The 19,170-nt window shown below is 43.9% G+C and overlaps 1 protein-coding gene across 1 annotated transcript in view; it reads right to left on the minus strand.

The window, feature by feature from the left end:
* Window positions 1-19,170, minus strand: part of VPS41 (VPS41 subunit of HOPS complex) — a 195,271-nt gene that overhangs the window by 151,636 nt on the left and 24,465 nt on the right. The window lies entirely within an intron of this gene.

Here is a 19,170-nt window from a genome sequence, read left to right on the forward strand (position 1 = left end):
AAGTACAACTCCAAGCTGAAGGGGGCAACATCCCAGTGTGTAGCTTCAGCTCGAGACTGAGCCAGGGCCTCAATTTCAGACAGATGCCCTCTCTCCTCACGTCCCCAGACAGGCCACCAAGAGCACTTTCACTTTGGCAAAGTCATTCGCCACCAAGCTCTTCTCATGTGAGGTTCAATGCAAGGACAGTCCCTTTGGTCCTATTTTACAAGTGAGGAAGTGAAGGGTCCGAAAAAACAGGCAGCTCCTCTTCCGAGGAGTCCCTCCCAGATGCCCTTTGGTGTGGGAGGCCCAGGCAAAGAGCAGGAATGAGCACAAATCCATCCCCAGTTTATTCTGTTTTATTTTATTTTTAGTTTATGGAATAAAACAAGCATTTCTGTAACACTGTTTAATAAAAAAAGACAACTGCACATGAAACTGCCAATCTGTTGTGGACAGTCTGCTTTTCCTTTTAAATATATAATAGAAATAAGAGCATGTAATGGAAATATACTTAATAAATGCTTATTGACTGAATAACCAATGACACCAGGGGCATTTTAAAATCAAAGTCACACAAAAGCATTTGGCCACAGAAACAGGAGCACGGAGAGTGATTCGGGCGTGCGTGCATGCATGTGTGTGTGAGTGTGTCAACATGGGCAGCTTCTCTTGATCAAACCTGAACAAGCAGGGTGAATACTTCTAAGACAACCAGAAAACATTCAACACCTACTAGATGCCAGGCACTGTGCTGAGCCCTGAGAAAAATAAAACCGTCCCTGCCCTCAAGGGGCTCCCAGTCTGCTGGGGATGTCAGGGAAGGGAGATTAGAGTGGACAACATAGAAGCAAGATGCAGAATACGTCTCAAGTAAAGCCAAGGTTCCTCGGGGAAGGGAGAGCCTCTGGCATCTGGGGGGAGAGGCAAGCGTTCAGGAGAGGAGGCACAGAGGCTGTTGCAGCTCTTGAGCCCAGCTTTGAAAGGAGGAAGAGGCTGCCGATTGGCAGAAACGCATTCCTGGCATCTAATCTTAGGACAAAAAGAGGCCGTGCCAGACCAACGACAGGAGATGTTCCAAGACCCATGACGGATCAGGTGATGGATGGGTCGTGTGGCACATGCGGGTTTTGCTGATTTCTCAGGATCTGTGTCTTCTGAGGGGCAGCCAAGTGAACTGGATGGAAGGCAAGCCTCAGAGTCGTGAAGACCTGGATTCAAGTCTCCTCTGATGCATCAAGGCCAAGTGACCTCCGAGTGCCCTGCTCACTGCCAGAAGATGACACAAGAAGCTGCCAACCAGTTACTGATCTGCCCTGTCAGAGGTAGTTTCCTCACCAGGACATCATTACATCACTGAAATCATGGAGTAAGACAAAAAGATGAGACTTGCAGTGCTTCATCCTATGGCCACAGAAAAGCAGCTCACGGCTCCAGCCACCATGGATCCGAATGTCTTTTGTCCCCTGGGTTCTAATGACAAGCAAATGGGCTGGGAAGACAGAGGGCTGACAAGGCCCAGAGGAATGAGAGTCCTATCACTGGGGAATTTTGGTAGCAGGAGCCAGGAACTGGGGTGGGAATTGAAAAAACAGCACAGGAAATAGTGGTGCACCAACCCCTAGAGGATGAGGATGCCTTTGGATTTCCACATATTCAGCTCATGACTCGTTCAAAGTAGCATAGATTCATGTGATTCTATTTGACATAAAAACAGAAAGTTAAAAATACTGGTAATTTTAGAAATTAGGTTACATGACAATCCAAAAGAAAACTAGAGTGAAAAATGGCAGATCCAGTGTGACAGACAAAGCATTCCATTTCAATCTCAACCCTTATTAAAAAATATACAAAACTCTAAAACTGGACAACCCCAAGTTAACATAGTGAAAATGTTCTGACCAATGGAACCTGAACTATGGAACCTCAGTCCTCCCAGATTACCTAATGGAGAACCTTGCCTCAAATCTTACTGAAAAAACCAGAGCTCCCTCTTCTCCTTCCCCAGCCCCACATGAAGAGATGGCCCTTCTCCTCCCTACACACGAGTGCCCCCCCACAGCCCGTCCCCTTTTCTCCAGCAGATTTCACCCTCTAATTATACCCACTGTCTCTTCTTTGCAATCTCTTCCTGGCAGCTGGCTAGCTGTACTGAGGTCTGCTTCCCACCTCACCATCCAACCAAACGGTTCCGACGTCCCTCAAGATCTCACTGCCACATCCACTGGCCTGTTCTTAATCCTCCTCATCCTTCCTGACCTCTGCAGACTGTGACATTCTCTTCTCTCTAGATGACCAGGATGCCAGGGATGTCCCTCAGAGCTCTGGGCTGTTCCTCCTTCTCTTCCCCTTTTATTATTTCACTCGGTGATCTCATCAGCTCCCATGGATTCAGTGATCACGCCTATGCCCAGGATTCTCGATTCTACCTACACAGCCCTGACCTCTCTGTGGACCACCAACCTCACGTCTCCAAACAGCCACTGGACATCTTGAACTGGATTCCTACAGACATCTTAAACTGAACGCACTCTGCTCCCCCCAAACCACGCCCTCTTCCTAACTTCCTTATTAGTGACCAGAGTCCTGCCATCCTTCCGGACACCCAGGCTCTCAAGCTAGGCCTCACCTCCAATTCCTCACCCTCTCTCACCCCGCAGGGCTGATCTTTTGCCAAAGCCAGTGGATTTTCCCTCCATTAACACCTCACATACACCCTCTTCTCTTCTCTGCCACTGCCATCAGCCTGGTACAGGCCCTTACCACCTCATGCCCAGATTACTGCAATAGCCTTCAGGGGTGCTGCCTGCCTCGGTCTCTTCTCTCCAATCCATTCAGCTGTCAGTGATTTTCCTCAAGTGCAGGTCCAACTACGCTGCCCCCACTCATAAACTGCAATGGCTCCCTCTCACCTCCAGGCTCACATGCATAATTCTCTGGTTAGCCTTCAAAGCCCCCTGCCCAACCTCCTTATACCTTCCATCCCTCCTCCCATTATGTACCCTGGGATCCAGTCCCTCTGGCCTCCTCACTCTTCCTGGCACATGCCCTCCCTCTCCTGAGTCTGGGCATTTTCTCCAACTGTCCCCTAGGTCTAGGATGCCTTCCCTCCTCATATCCACCTCCTGGCTTCCCTCAAGTCCCAGCTAACATCCTGCCTTTTGTAAGAAACCTTTCCCAAGCCTTCCCACCATTTCCTAATGCCTTTGCTCTGCTAACTATATTTCCAACTTATCCACGTCTACAGCTTGTTTGTATAGTTCTTTGCGTGCCATCTCCCACCTTAGATTGTGAGCTCCTCAGGAGTGTGCTCTGGCACACAGCAGGCACTTAATAAGTGTTTACTGACTATTAATTGGCAGATGTGATAATAACAACAATAATGACGATGATGGCTTCCATATCAGAGAGTGCTGGACTTAGAAGCAGGAAGAATCAGGTTTAAGGCCCAACCATATGACCCTGAGCAAAGGGCTGAGCCCAAGCCTCAGTTTCCTCATCTGTATGATGCAATCCCCAAATCTGCATAGATTCACCTTGCAGATCCTACCACTAGAAGTGATTTCCTGAGAGTGATAAAAAGAAATAAAAACTCAGCTGTCAACAGTCAATGACATGATTATCTCTCCTGTCAAGAGGCTCCTTAAAGCAATCCTCCAGCAAATCTTGTCACAAGCCAAAAGATGATGTCGATTTTTACATTCATCAACTAATTAATTACTCCCTGAAGAGGCAAAAAAAATTTCAAAACAATAGAATAAACAATGTCTGTTTGTCTTTTGTAGGCAATGAATACTGCATCATTACAAAACTTACATTTAGCGCTGCATGGATGACCCGGCCATTCTGAAATGTGTTAAATAAAAATTGAATTTCTGGCACCTCTTTTCTATATTCAAATGCCACATGTTGGTGAAGCCTGGACATCCAATGTGCAGCCAATGTGAAGAGTTAATTCAAGTCTCTTGCCTATTTTGCATAAAAGCCCTCATCCACGGCCCATTAGATAAAGTTACTGTAAATAAGTTCGGCCTGTCTTATTCATGAGTTAGAAAGGAAGTCATTTCTCTCCCACGTACATATATGAAAACATATACTTTCCAAACCCAGTGCACTGAAGCATTCTTGCCAGGCTTCAGGAAACAGAAATAAAATGAAAACTTTAAGATTAGGCACCTGATGCAGCATTTCATGTTTCTCTGACAGGTATCTTTTATGTTAAGTTAAAGGTGATTTTGTTTTTTGCTTTTTTTTTCTTCCTTTAAACAAAGAAAAAGGAAAATGATTTATAAAAATCCATTTCACTGAGCTCCTAATGCTGCAGAGTCTAGATAACATTTTAAGGAAAAACAGCAAAACACCAAAGGGATTTAATATACTTGAATTTCACTTTAATTTTTTTAAAAAAACAAAACAGAGAAAAGCTTTCATTCAGCTTGAACCAAGGTAAACACCACCCAGTGTTAATAAAAAGTAAATCAATATTTTTTGTTAAATTTTAATAATCTTGCAAACCTACGAATAAAACCATCAGTAGCTCCAGCTGGAATGACAGTTGGCTGCGTTTCTATGACAACCTGGCGGAACAGTACAAGTCCTGACTTGCAGCTAAGCTAAGACATGAACAGAGTGACATTTAGCCCATACAAGGAAACGCACAGCTTTCCTTTAGCCAAAAACAAAAATCAATTTCTCCACTCCCCTGGATTTTTACTAAGTGTAAAGGCAGCACTTTTAATTACAGAGAAGCCCTTCAAACAGGACTCTACAGGACTCTGGAACCCCACTTTAAAATACATTTTGTATTACTGGTACTAAGGATGCTGTGGTTTCACAGTTAAAAGAAAAGTCACTTTTGGGGGATCACAAATAGACGTACTTCCTATCAGAGTTTATCAAATTTCGGCCAGAAATGCCACTAAGGACTTTGGACCTCACAGCACATGGGAGATTTTCCTGAAAGAAATCAGGCTACACCATCTTGATTTGAAGGCAGCCAAAATGGTATATAGCCTTCTACTTTCCAGCCTACACAAATCATTTATTTAAAATCAATCCAGACCACTTGCTTCTCTGGAGTACGTAACAACAGCGTCATAAACAGGCTTCTACAATGTAATTTTACAATTGCCTTAGAATTTCCTCAACATCCTTCACCGCGCGTAATGCCACTAAACTGGCTATAATTCAAGGGGAGAATGAGAATGTCTTTCACTTGAATTCGTGAAGTCAAAAGCAAAAAGCCTTCCTTCACCATTCCTTCCTTATGGAGGACTAGAGCCCCCCTCTGGGTCATTAATCTTTTTCACAATCTGAGCCTATTATCAAAATAAAAAGCCCAGGATGCTTTGGGGGCAAAAGCGTTGACAGAGACGAGCCTGACCAGTAGAATGTTTCGAGTCAAGATCATCTGGAACAGCTCACCGGCCAATCTCCTGAGATGGTTTTACTTATAACATGACCCTACCACGCACTTTCTTTTGTTCCTGTCATGGACAGAGACATGAAGTTATTTTGCTATTTCAAGAATCATGAGTATCTCGGGGTGCACAGGCCTTCCAGGGACACCAATCAGAACCACTTCTCTGGACTCCATGGGCACAGCCTACAGAAAGCTGGGGTCGAGGCGATGACCTGGGATTTCAGCCATGAGGGCGGATGGGAGCACATTCATGCCTCCTCATGTGCATGACTCTTGCCCACGTCCCAGCTGTGAAGGCCAAAGCCTCCTCAGCATCCGATGTGAATTAGCTGCTTGGCCATCAAACTTCTCTCTAGAGGCCGCCAGCAGTGTCGGGGCTTCTCCCCAAGTACTTTCCTCTAAGGACTTTTTTCTCCGAGGTTCCCTCTGACAACTATCCTTGTTTTGCCCCCTTTCAGGAAATAAAATGTACAAACAATAACGGAGTGCCATCTTTTGCAACCTTTGTTGAGCTTCACTGAATTAGACCTAGCTTTGCCTATTCCACAAACTCCACTGGCTCTCTATTGCCTTCAAGATCAAAAATGAAGGACTAGGTTTGTCACTGAGAACCAGAGGATGACAGATTTAGAGGTGGAAGTGCCCTTAGAGACCACCAAGTCCAAGGGCCTGTTTACAGGTGAGGAGCCTGACACGAAAAGAAGTTCTGTGTCTCACCCAGGCCTACACAGCTCTGAAGAGCCTAAGGCAGAATCTGAACTCCAGTCTTTGTGATTCCCCAGGGCTCAAACCACTGCACCACCTAAATGCCTCCAATTTAAACCTCTTCAAATCAAGTCCTTCCCTTGCACTCCTCCTACCTTTCTGGTCTTCTTAGTGCCTTCTAGTAGGTAAAGAGCTAGAACCTTGAGGCACCCCCCCAAAAGGGGTGAACATTCACTGACATCAGGGCCTGGCCATCAGCTCTGCTCTGCAAATGAACTGGGTCATCAAAAGTTTTCTCAGCCGGTGGGAAGTCCAAAAGGGAGAAAAGAAGAGGGAATCCAAGGTGCCAACTACTGGAGACCCCTGTAAGAGAAGATAGGTACAAAAGAAAGAGGCAGACTAAGCTCAGCTGCACATTCAGAGCTAAGTTTTAGCAGAAGCGCAGAGCCAGCTGGAGAATCTGCTTCAGGAAAACCAACCAGGACAGCGAGAAGACAACAGACAAGCTGAGTCTTTCGGGAGCCAGCCCCACCAAAAACTCCAGTGTCTGAAGGACATCTGAGCCTAGGGGAGTGATCTGTAGAGGTGGGCTAGGAAAGCACCTTCTTCACTCAGAAAGCTTGGATAAAAGCATCATTCGAGAAGGTCCCGCAGCCACTAGAACCATAAGGGAGGCAGAAGAAAGAACCTGCTTGCAAAGTCCTTCTAAGACACTAAAACCATAAAAGGAAGATTTTCCAGAGAAAAAGTAACTTCTCCATATACCACTAACCTTCCCGCTGCCTTGCTCCTGGAGATGGGGTTAGGAAGCAGGTATAAGGGGCTGAGGAATCTAAGTCTCTTAAAACTACTTTTTTACCAATCAACAAGGATTTATTTTCTATCACTCTAACTGTAACCCTCTCCCAAATGAACAAAAAGGCAAGCCCTCTAAACAAATGCACATAGTCGAGCAAAACAAATTTCTACATTGACCAGATACAAAGATAGAGTCCTCTCTGAACCATGCCACTGTCAGGCCTCATCTGGAGCGAGGGAGCAGCACCCTTCATCTCCGGCCTGGTTCTGCTCCTTTCACCATGCATCTGTTCATCTGGGCCTTCCCAGTGTTCTCTGATGCTGTCCAGTCTTTTCCTCTTTCGTTGATCTCTTTGGAATAGAGGCCTCAAAACAAAGGACATGTGCACAGTTCAAAATGACCTTCCAGAAGGGCAGGACGGAGGCCCCAACAGCTCCCCCAGCGATGCATTAAGGCGCCACCTTCATTGCTTGTCCTCCTCCTCGTCCGTCACCTTCGTCAACCTGACAGGGGTGAGACGAAAACCTCCCAACTGCTTTAACTAGCATTTCTCTAGTGACTCATGATTTGGAGCACTGTTTTCCTAAGTTTGTTGACAGCTTATATTTCTTACTTTTAAACTACCTGTTAATACCTTCTGGTCATTTATCAGTGGGGGACTGGTTTCTCCTTCTTATAAATTTGAATCAGTTCCTCGTACAGGGTATTCCAAAGTCTTGGCCAGTGTTAAGCAATCAAAGCTAAACACTGTGCTAAGACTTTGGGATGCCATATAGATCTTGGATCTAAGACTTTTTTCTGAAAAACTCGCTGCAAAGATTTTTTTCCCCCAGTTACCATTTTCCCTTCCAATTTTAACCGCACTGGTTTTGTTCGTGTAAAAAAAATATATATAATCAAAATTGCCTATTTTTTATTTGCAGCAGCTCTTTTTGTGGTGGCCAAGAACTGAAAACTGAGGGGATGCCCGTCAATTAGGGGATGGCTGAACAAGCTGTGTACACGAGAGTAATGGAATACTACTGTTCTATGAGAAATGATGAGCAGGTAGATTTCAGAAAAACCTGGAAAGACTTGTATGGACTGACGCTGAGTGAAGCGCGCAGAACCAGGAGACCACCGCACACAGTAATGGCCACACTGTGTGATGACTAAATTTCATACACTCTTCTCAGCAATGCAATGCTCTAAGAAAACTCCAAAAGACTCACGATGGAAAATGCTGTCCACATCCAAAGAAAGAACTCTGGAGTCTGAATGCACATGGAAGCATACTGTTTGTCTCCTTTTCTCTTGTTGTCTTGTTTCTTCTTTCTCGTGGTTCCTCCTATTGGTCCTAATACTTCTTTACAACACAACTAATGTGAAAGTATGTTTAATATGAATGTATATGAAGAGCCTATATCAGATTGCATGCCGTCTTGGGGAGGGGGGAGGAAGGGAAGGGTGAATTTAAAACTCAAAATCTTATGGAAGTGAATGTTGAAAACTAAAAACAAATACATAAATTTTAAATTTTAAAAATTAAAAAAAAATAAAAGAGACATACTTGAAAAAAGTGACTTAACAGAAAAGAAAGTGGGTATCTATCTACTGGAGAGTGACTAAACAAATTGTGGTAAATGAATGAAATATAGTATTATCATTGTATAGTAAGAAATGACAAACAAAAAACTCAGAAATATGGGAAGACTTAGTTACAGGGTGAAGTACACAGAATCAGGGGAAAAAAACTATGATGACTAATGTGACGCCAGTGGAAGGAATGCTACAACTGAATATTGTGTAACTACTGTGACCAAGCTTGACCCCACAGAAGAAATCAGAAGCTGTGCGGTTCTCCTTGCATTTGAGAAGTGAGGCGAGCAAGAGGCTCGATGTGTGAAATGCTGCACCTGCCGTCATGAGGTGAGGTCCACATATCAGTTGGTATTGGTAAACTTTTATTTTTTTCTTTGTTAATCTTTGGTATAAGGGAAAGCTTGAAAGACAGGTACACACTGGTAAGTGAACTAGTACATGAATTCATCGTAAACACGGGCAGTATCAACACAGCTTTAAGGTAATATTGTACGACGTCCGACAGGGATTGCTTCGATGTGTACCTGCTCAAATCTGACCACTCTTCCTGCCTCAACGCGTCAAGTCTCATTGTTACACTACAGTAAAAGGGTGCAGACGTCACTTTTACTCTCACTATGGTCGTTAATAACAGATAATTATTTTTTAAAAACCTATTTGATCTTTTGTGATCTTCTCTACACCTCATCTGATCACAGACTCTTCCCTCTTCATCTGAAGACTCACAATCTTGCCAAAATGAGCATAATTAGGCTCACAACCGGGAAGAAAGGGTTGGATAAAGGGAACAAAATGACTGAGGCCCAACTTTCCACGGCATGGGAACAGCCACGAGCTTCCCCAACCTCAGTATTATAAGGACTTTTGGTTTCTGTTTATCTTCAGCACCTGTATAGTTCCCTATAACAAAATTTTTGTTTTTTTAAAGAAAGAAAAAGAAAAAAAATCTTTTAAAAAACCTCTAAAAGGCCAGTAGAAGGAAGACACAGAAGGAAGACGGCGACAACACCGCCTCAGGAAGCTTTCAGACAGAAGGAATCCCAAGCACATGTCCTCCGGCCCCTTCCAGCCTGCGGAGGGGACTTTCTAAACTGATGTTCAGGGTTTGAAAGGTCAGTGGGGTGGAGGAGGGCTGGGAGCGGGGGACAGAATTTGGAACTCAATTTAAAAAGAAAAGGCCATGAAAAATAAATAACGTAGGAACCTAGAAAATGTTTTTAAAAGCTCTGCATACACTGGGAACATACAACTTCATACTGAGTCTCTTGAAGAGTTCTTCATTTTAACATTTGAGCACGTAATCAATCAATCAACAAGCACTTAGTAAGCACCTACTGTGTGCCTGGAACTGTGCTAAGTGCTGAGAATGCAAAGAAAAGTGAAAACAAGATCCCTGCCCTTCAGGATCTTACATTCTAATGGGTCAGATGATGTGCAAACAGAGGGAAACATGCAGGATAGAAACAGCGTAAGTGGGAGCAGGAATACTGAGTGAGAGTGTGTGTATGCATGTGCATGTGTGTGTGTGTGTGTGAATGAGAGCTCATGTGTGTATATGTGTGTATGTGTGTGTGTGTGTGAGCGAGCGCTCCCTGTGTGTGTGTGTGTGTGTGTGTGTGTGAGAGATCTCATGTGTGTGTATGTGTGTGAGAGCTCCTATGTGTGTATGTGTGTGTATGTGTGTGGGAGCTCCCGTGTTTGTGTGTGTGTGTGTGTGTGTGTGTGACAGCTCCTGTGTGTGTGTGTATGCATGTGCGTGCATGTATGTGTGTGTGTGTGTGGTGGCAGGGGAAAAGCAGGAAAGGTCTCCTGCCTGCAGAAGACGGCTTCGAGCCGAACCTTCAAGAAGCCAGGGATGACGAGAGGTGGGTAGGAGGAAAGAGAGCATCCCAGGCATGGGGGACAGCCAGAGAAAGGGAACACACTTAAAACACGGTGAGTCTGTCCCATAGGAGGAAGAACAAGAGGGACAAGAGAGGCTGGTGCTATTGGGTGGCAGAATACCCAGAGGGGAGCAAGTTGTAAGAAGACTGGAAAGGGAGGAGGCGCCAGCTGGGGTACAGCTTTGAATGCCAAGGAGAGGGTTTTCTATTTGATCCTGAAGGGAACAGGAAACTGCTGGAGGTTATTGGGGGTGTCACAAACCATGGTCGGACCTCAGCTTTAAAGAGGTCACTTTGGCAGCTAAGTTTCTGGAAGATGGATCGGCAGGGAAGAGACTTAAGGCAGGGAGAAAGCAGAGCACAAAGTCAGTCTGGAATACTTACTGTAGAATTCTCGTTATCTGGAAACATAATTCCAATTTTCAAAATATTATGCAGTCCACGTAATTTATTAATTTAATATTTTGAAATGATGTCAAAGATTAAAGTCTAGCCTTTTATGAAACAACGGAGAAAGATCTGGATTTACAAACTAACAGCTCAGCTGTTCCGTTCAGCCCTGGCCTCCCTTCCGGTGCAGGAAACAAAAGATGACTCAGAGTGAGATCCCCTGGCTGCTTGGCTCTGTCTGTCCTCAGGCCTAGGCCAATGCTTCCTCCAGACCAGGTCAGGAGGCTGAAGCTTTGGCGACGAGGACGGACAGGTGGATGAGTGGATGGACATACTCTGTAGGTTCCATACCAGGAGATTTCCTGAGTTTGGCCCCAAAACATTCATCCTTAGTAGTAGATCCTTTGATCTACCATTCAAACTTAGCTGGATTAATCCTCTGACCATGTAAATACACCAGAAGTCCAGCTGCAGGTCCATACTCAAAGCCTTTATGTCTAAATAGACCTGCCAGACCCTATGTGACTGTCATTGAATTTGAGAATGCAGGGTCACTGCTAAACCAACACATTTCCTTTTGAAAACAGAATTTTTAAAAATCCATACACTAGATAGTGAAAATGTTTCTAATAATGCATTAGTTGAACAAAAGTCAAGTACCATGTTATCCCAATACAAATTTCCCTAGACTAAAATTAATCCAAGAAGTTAACAATAATTTTAAAAAGAATACTGTACTGTACTGTAGCTAGTTCATCAATAAGAGAGAAAATTGGGAGCCAAGATGGCGGCTGGAAAGCAGGGACCAGCGTGACCTCCCTGCCGAGTCCCTCCAAAAACCTATAAAAAATGGCTCTGAACCAATTCTAGAACTGCAGAACCCACAAAACAGCAGAGGGAAGCAGGGCTCCAGCCCAGGACAGCCTGGATGGTCTCTGGGTGAGGTCTATCCCACATAGAGCAAGGAGCTGGGAGCTGGCAGCTGGGAGTGGAGCAGAGCCCAGCGTCCCATGGACCAACCAGACCAGGAGCTGGGCGGAGCGGGCCCTAGAGCCCTGAATCAATGAGCTATGGCAGTTACCAGACTTCTCAAACCACAAACACCAAAGACAGCAGAGAAGGTTAGTGGGAAAAGCTGCGGGAGTGGAAAGAGTTGGAGGTTCGGCTTTCAGCCCCGGGGGCAGCGGAGATGGGGCAGCTACAGCTGTTCTTTCTTCCCGCCCCAGGCCCACCTGGTGGGAGGAATTAAGAGGCAGATCAGAGCAGGAGTGCACAGCCTGCTAAAGATCTAAGCCCAGTCTGGGTTGGGGGTTCTTGGGGAAGGAGGAGTGCTGGTGTGGCAGAGCTGGTGCATCCCCCCAAAACGTGGAACATAGAACTCTTTAGTCTACAAGCAGTCATACCCCACTGAAAAACTCAAGGGTCAAGTTAGTTGGTTGGGAATATGCCCAGGCAGCGAAAACGCACCCAGATTCAGTCTCAGACTTTGCATTCTTTCTTTAGTGACAAAGAAGACCAAAACATACAGACAGAAGAAGTTAACAAAGTCAAAGAGCCTACAAGAGAAACCTCCAAGAAAAACATGAACTGGTCCCGGGCCATGGAAGAGCTCAAAAAGGATTTGGAAAAGCAAGTTAGAGAAGTAGAGGAAAAATTGGGAAGAGAAATGAGAAGGATGCGAGAAAACCAAGAAAAACAAGTCAATGACTTGCTAAAGGAGACACAAAAAAATACTGAAAAATACACTGAAGAAAACAACACCTTAAAAAACAGACCAACTCAAATGGCAAAAGAGCTCCAAAAAGCCAATCAGGAGAAGAATGCCTTGAAAGGCAGAATTAGCCAAATGGAAAAGGAGGTCCAAAAGACCACTGAAGAAAATAGTACTTTAAGTATTAGATTGGAGCAAGTGGAAGCTAGTGACTTTATGAGAAATCAAGATATTATCAAACAGAACCAAAGGAATGAAAAAATGGAAGACAATGTGAAATATCTCATTGGAAAAACCACTGACCTGGAAAATAGATCCAGGAGAGAGAATTGAAAAATTATTGGACTACAAGGAGAACTGCCCTGATATTCTAGAGCCACAGGGCAAAGTAGAAATTGAAAGAATCCATCGATTGCTTCCTCAAATAGATCCCAAAAAGAAATCTCCCAGGAACATTGTCGCCAAATTCCAGAGCTCCCAGATCAAGGAGAAAATACTGCAAGCAGACAGAAAGAAACAATTTGAGTATTGTGGAAACACAATCAGAATAATCCAAGATCTGGCAGCTTCTACATTAAGAGATCGTAGGGCTTGGAATACGATATTCCGGAGGTCAATGGAGCTAGGATTAAAACCAAGAATCACTTACCCAGCAAAACTGAGTATCATGCTCCAAGGCAAAATATGGACTTTTAATAAAATAGAGGACTTTCAAGATTTCTCAGTGAAAAGACCAGAGCTGAATAGAAAATTTGACTTTCAAACACAAGAATTAAGAGAAGCATGAAAAGATAATCAAGAAACAGAAATTGCAAGGGACTTACTAAAGGTGAACTGTTTTGTTGACATTCCTACATGGAAAGATGATGTGTATGATTCATGAGACCTCAGTATTAGGGTAGCTGAAGGGAATATGCATATATGTATATATGTTTATGTATATATATAAGTGAATGTGTATGTATGTATATATATGTATATATATATATATATACACACATATATATAGAGAGAGAGAGAGTGAAAGAGATAGAGAGAGAGAGAGAGAGAGAGAGAGAGAGAGAGAGAGAGCGGACACATGGGTTGAAGATGAAGGGAAGATATCTAAAAGAAATAAAATCAAATTAAGGGATGAGAGAGGAACATATTGGGAGAGGGAGATAGGGAGAGATGGAATGGGGTGGATTATCTCGCATAAAGGTGGCAAGAGGAAGCAGTTCGGTGAGAGGAGGGGAGAGGGCAGGTGAGGGGGGAATGAGCGAATGTTGCTCTCATCAGGTTTGGCCTGAGGAGGGAATACCATATATACCCAATTGGGTATCTTACCCAACAGGAAAGAAGAGGGAAGAAGATAAAAAAAGGGGGGGATGATGGAGGGGAGGGCAGATGGGGGTGGAGGTAATCAAAAACAAACACTTTCAAAAGGGGACAGGGTCAGGGGAGAAAATTCAATAAAGGGGGAGGGGTTGGGAGGGAGCAAAATATAGTTAGTCTTTCACAACATGAGGATTGTGGAAGGGTTATACATAATGATACACATGTGGCCTATGTTGAATTGCCTGACTTCTTGGGGAGGGTGAGTGGGAAGGGAGGAGGGGGGAGAATTCGGAACTCAAAGTTTTTTATAAAAACAGACTTTCAAAACAAAGAAAAGTTTTTTGCATGCAACTAGAAAATAAGATACACAGGCAATGGGGAGTAGGAATTTAGCTTGCCCTACAAAAAAGGAAGGGAAAAGGGGATGGGAGGGGAGTGGGGTGACAGAAGGAAGGGCTGACTGGGTAACAGGGCAACCAGAATATATGCCATCTTCGAGTGGGGGGGGAGGGTAGAAATGGGGAGAAAATTTGTAATTCAAACTCTTGTGAAAACCAATGCTGAAAACTAAATATGTTAAATAAATAAATTAAATTTAAAAAAAAAAAACTGTGAAGAAGGAAGTTGTCTGAGGCCACTGCCTCAGAGGCAAGCTTCCTCATTTTTATTACCAAGCCTCTCCTCCCCCTACATTGTTAGCTCATTTGTGTCCAGGGAAATCCAAGATAGTACAGATTCATTTTTATCTCAGGCTTGGAAGAATTTAATGTACTATCAATTTTTTATTTCTCTTTTGTTCCTCTCAAAATAAAAAAAATAAAAAAGAGAGAAAATTGGGCAAGAGAAGGAACTAGGAAGTCATTACCCTGGAAGACCTAGAGGGGGCATTGGAGGCAGAAGATGGCTAAATGTAACCAGGGTCCTGTCTGGGATGGGGCAAAGCATTCTGGGAAAGGAACCGGTGCTGGCCAACATACCCTTCTTTGTGGCCTCAAGACCCACTGACTAAGGAAGAAAGTAGGGCTGCATCTTAAAAGCCCAGTGTCCACTTTCTCCCCACCCTGGAAAAGACAGATTCGGAGAAGAACGTGCCCAGGAGAAAGGGCTGGGAAGAATAAACTGACAGGGCCGTGCAGTGAGAGATACTGGGGTCATGCTCCCTGGGATGAAGATGATGGCCATGGTTTTCCCTCCTCCCCCCTACTAATCCTAACCCAAGGAGAGTAATTTCTTGCTCCAAAACTTACCTCTACTGTCTAAAATTATTTTTATAATTTCTGTTTAATTCATTTGAGTGCCATGCTTAAAAATAGTGGTGTGGCCCTCTGGTGGGCAAGACTGTGACAGCTGAGGAGTATGAGAAGCCCTTAGGAGTCTGGGTGTCTACTGCCTCTCATGGGCTCAAATGCCACCCCACCACACAGTCCCAGGCCTGCTTCTTAGGAGTTAGGAATGCCTACAAAAGCCTGGAGGCTTGTTAAAAATAATAAAATAAAAAAATAAAAAAGATCGGTCACTCCCTTTGGTGCAAAGGTCTAGAAGTTATGAAATTGTACCAAAGTAGAGGCCCTTTCTCTATGAAATGATGAGCACTAAAAAAGGGAAAGCTTTGTAGAAAGAAACAGTCAGGTACTGAAAGCATTTCTGAAGCAAACCCTTCTTTGGGCTTCAATCTTTATTTCCAATATCTTCAGGCCATCCTGCACCCAGTTACCCAAAGTAGGTCTCGGGTGTCCCTCTGCCCCTTATTGACTCAAGGTCGATGCTATCAGTGTGATCAGCATCAGACCCCTTGCTTCTGCCTATCCCCTCCTCACCTCTCACCTGGACTAGTTTAAGAGCCTTCTGATTGGTCTGGGGGCTCGCCAATTCCTCCTTCGCACAGAAGCCACAGGCATCTCCCTAGAGCATCGGTCTACCCATGCCACTTCCCTATGCCAACCCTTCAGCGGGCACACTGCCATCTCTCAAATAGTCTTCCCACCATCCGTTTGGACCCTACGTTGCCAACCTTATTTCCCTCTACTCTCTATTTGAGTCAAAACAGCATACTGTGCGCTCCAAAAAGTTGGCTGGCCATTACCCTTCTCTGTATTTTTTTTCAGGCTGCCCTACCTTCTCCCTCGCCTCTTCCTATTACTTACTCCTTATTCAAGCTTTCCAAAACCTTATCTTCCTCCCAGGCAGGGACCACCTTTCCTTTCTATATCCTATCACTTGGAACATCCTCTATACAGGGGTGGGGAACCTGGGGCCTCAAGGCCACACGTGGCCCTCTAGGCCCTCAAGTTCGGCCCTCTGACTAAATCCAAACTTCACAGAATAAATCCCCTAAATAAGAGGATTTGTTCTGTAAAATTTAGACTCAGTCAAAAGGCCGTACCCAAGGACTCAGAAGGCCACATGTGTCCTCAATGCCAAAGGTTCCCCACCTCTGAATACCTTTCAGTAAACTATGTGAGAATCAAGACAGGGTCTGGTATTAAAAAAATTTCCAAAAACCTCTCTGTTCCCTTCCCATATTTTTGTCAAGGATATTCATATGAACATACACTCAGGTTTTTTGGAGATAAGAAAGTAATCTGTGATCAAAATTAATACTAGATTAGAATAAAAAAGAGAGAATATATGAAATGTCAGTAAGGCAATTCCAACCTGACCTATTTAAATGAGCTGTTAACACTGAAAGATGAGAAATGGATAAAGGAACTGACACCAAGTCGACCACCACTTTTCAAAAAAAGTTTAATTTCTATAAATCAAGCCACATGAGATCAAGAACCTAGACAATGCCTTAGGTAGCAAATATATGGTTTCCTTGCCAAGTTAAGACATATGACAACCATGGCAACACCAGTTTATACTATGAATTCATTTGTAAAATCTAACAAAGGTAGGTGGCAGAAGATTATGAGAAACATCACCTCATATAACAGAACCACTAGAAAGAAATGTTAAAAGAAAGTTTGAAAAATAAAAGTCAACTGTGCAAAATCATCATTCCAAGGGTCCTTAAAGATGAAATTGGAAGGAGAATGTCAAAAAAGCCAAAAAATGGAAACTATCTGTCAAGATTTCTAGCAACAAAAGATCTTCTCCATCAATAGCAGCAGAGCAGCACTGGAGTCCCTAATGTGCTGCAGGAGGAAACAGAAATAGCATTAAAGAAAACAAGGATGGGGGCAGCTAGGTGGTGCAGTGAGTACAGCACCAGCCCTGGAGTCAGGAGACCTGAGTTCAACTCCGACCTCAGACACTTGACACACTAGACGTGTGACCTTGGGCAAGTCACTTAACCCCAACTGCCCTGCCCTCCCCTAAAAAAAAAAGAAAGAAAGAAAGAAAAGAAAACAAGGATGGAAGACTGGCTGAATAAGACAGAGGAATTCCATTCCAGGAGTAACATAATCAAGAAAAATAAAAGGAGAAGATAACAAATACTTGGGGAATGGAAACCACAGGCCTTATTATTATCAGAAAAAATATATCAATAACTAATGACCCATACAGCTGTTTTCCCATCCTCATACGTTCTTTATGAAAATAATCAATGTTTGCGTCCAAAGTGTCTTTGACGAAAGCTGGAGAAGAGAACAAGCATGCTTTTGCAAACAACATTTCCGAGCAGCTTCCACACAAAAGTGAGAGAAATGGCAGAATCTAGCCTAGTCTTGTCTTAAATGCTTCCTGGGCTGGACGGGATGGACAGCTCCGGCTGCCTCCTCTGTGGTGAGGGCTGCACAGCCACCACTGCCCCATCCTCCAAGGAGAAGAACCCAAAATCCCATGAGTGACTAAGTAGTCACTGCCTAGCAAGACCCTCCCTGCACAGGCTTCCTGGAACTGTCTCCAAGAATGCGGAAGAGGAGGGAACTTTGAGGGGAAGAGAGGAAGAAGTAGGATGGCAATAAGGGAGTGCAGTATGGTGAACACAGCTATGTTAACATATCGTAATACAGGAGGCTTTAGTGGAAGGCAGATTTCTCCAGCAGAAGCAAGAAGGGAACCTGGGAGTTCATTTGCTCCAACTCTCACTGAGAGAATGATGAAGTGATAGAAATGACATTTATGTACAAAGCTATTCTGCTGAGGTTTTATTCCTGATGAAAACAATATCAATAACATTATGGCATTTAAAATCTTATACCATGATTTTTTTTAAATTTTTTTTGAAAAATAAGTTCGCTGTAAGTGTGCTCAGTGGAGCATGGTGGCTGTGAGTTCCCTGAAGTGCGAAGGCTTCAAGAGGAGACTCAGTGGTCACTTGCCAGGCTCACCATAGAGACAGAGCTCCCACTTTGGGCTGAAGTCAGACAAGAAGACTTTGAAAGGCCTTTCCTGCTCTACATTCTGAACTCGTCATGATCACCCTGCAGGGGAAGAGAGTGCTCCAAAGAAGTAGGGGCAGATACGGGCCAATGACTTCAACGGAGTAGGGAGTAGGGAGATCCCTCTACCTCTACCCTTCAAGGGGAGCCCAGAGCACTGGGACCCTGAGGCACTCACCCCAAATCCCAGAGTCAGAATGAATCCAAGGTGGGGCTTGAAGTTGGGACACAGGGGCCGGCTCTTTATCCACTCTACCAAACTGCTCCTCCATGACATGTATATACACTATATCACTCAGTTAAGGCTTCCTGAAAGACACTGACTAGCTCCATCTCTTCTGCACTGGAAATACCTGTGCTACCAACCGACAAGCCAATCACTAGGGAAGTGTTCTGTAAACCTCAAAGGACTCTATCAGCCTGGATTCTATTTCCTAATCTAATACGGTATTTACCCTAGGTATTGATTGTTCTTGCACATTCAAAGGAGTATGTGCACAATTTCTGGCAATTATAACCATATCAGAACATAAACTTTAGATTTAGATAAAATTCTGATAAAATTAAATTTTGGTCAAATAAAAATTTTAAATTTTTAATAACTGAAGAAATGAGGATCTTTCTACTCAGGTACAAAAGTAACTAATGGCCTCAGTACCCAGGGTCTAGGATGACTGTTTTCATTAGCTTATCATTCTGGCTACTCCATTAAAAAAACAACAAAAGGCCTCTTGTTGACAATATCAATACCACTGATAACCTCAATGAGAATCATAAGCTTATCCTAGAGGCTCAGGAATAATCCAGGTCTAAGAAGCTGTTCATTTTATATTTTCCCACTAATATTTTCTTTCAAAGAGGAGCTCACAAAATTCTTCTGGGTTAAATTTCCTTCCGGGTAAGGCAACTGTGATGCTGAGAAGAATCAGTGGACTCAAATGGAAAGACCTATGCCTCCATCTGCTGGGAAAGTTTTCTCAGCTCTGTTCCTGTAATGTGGTCAGATGCATGGCAGGGAACAGGGAAATGGCAAGGGTGGGCTGGATGAATAA

The sequence above is a fragment of the Trichosurus vulpecula genome, chromosome 9 (genome assembly GCF_011100635.1).
Source record: "Trichosurus vulpecula isolate mTriVul1 chromosome 9, mTriVul1.pri, whole genome shotgun sequence".
Taxonomy (NCBI): Eukaryota; Metazoa; Chordata; class Mammalia; order Diprotodontia; family Phalangeridae; genus Trichosurus; species Trichosurus vulpecula.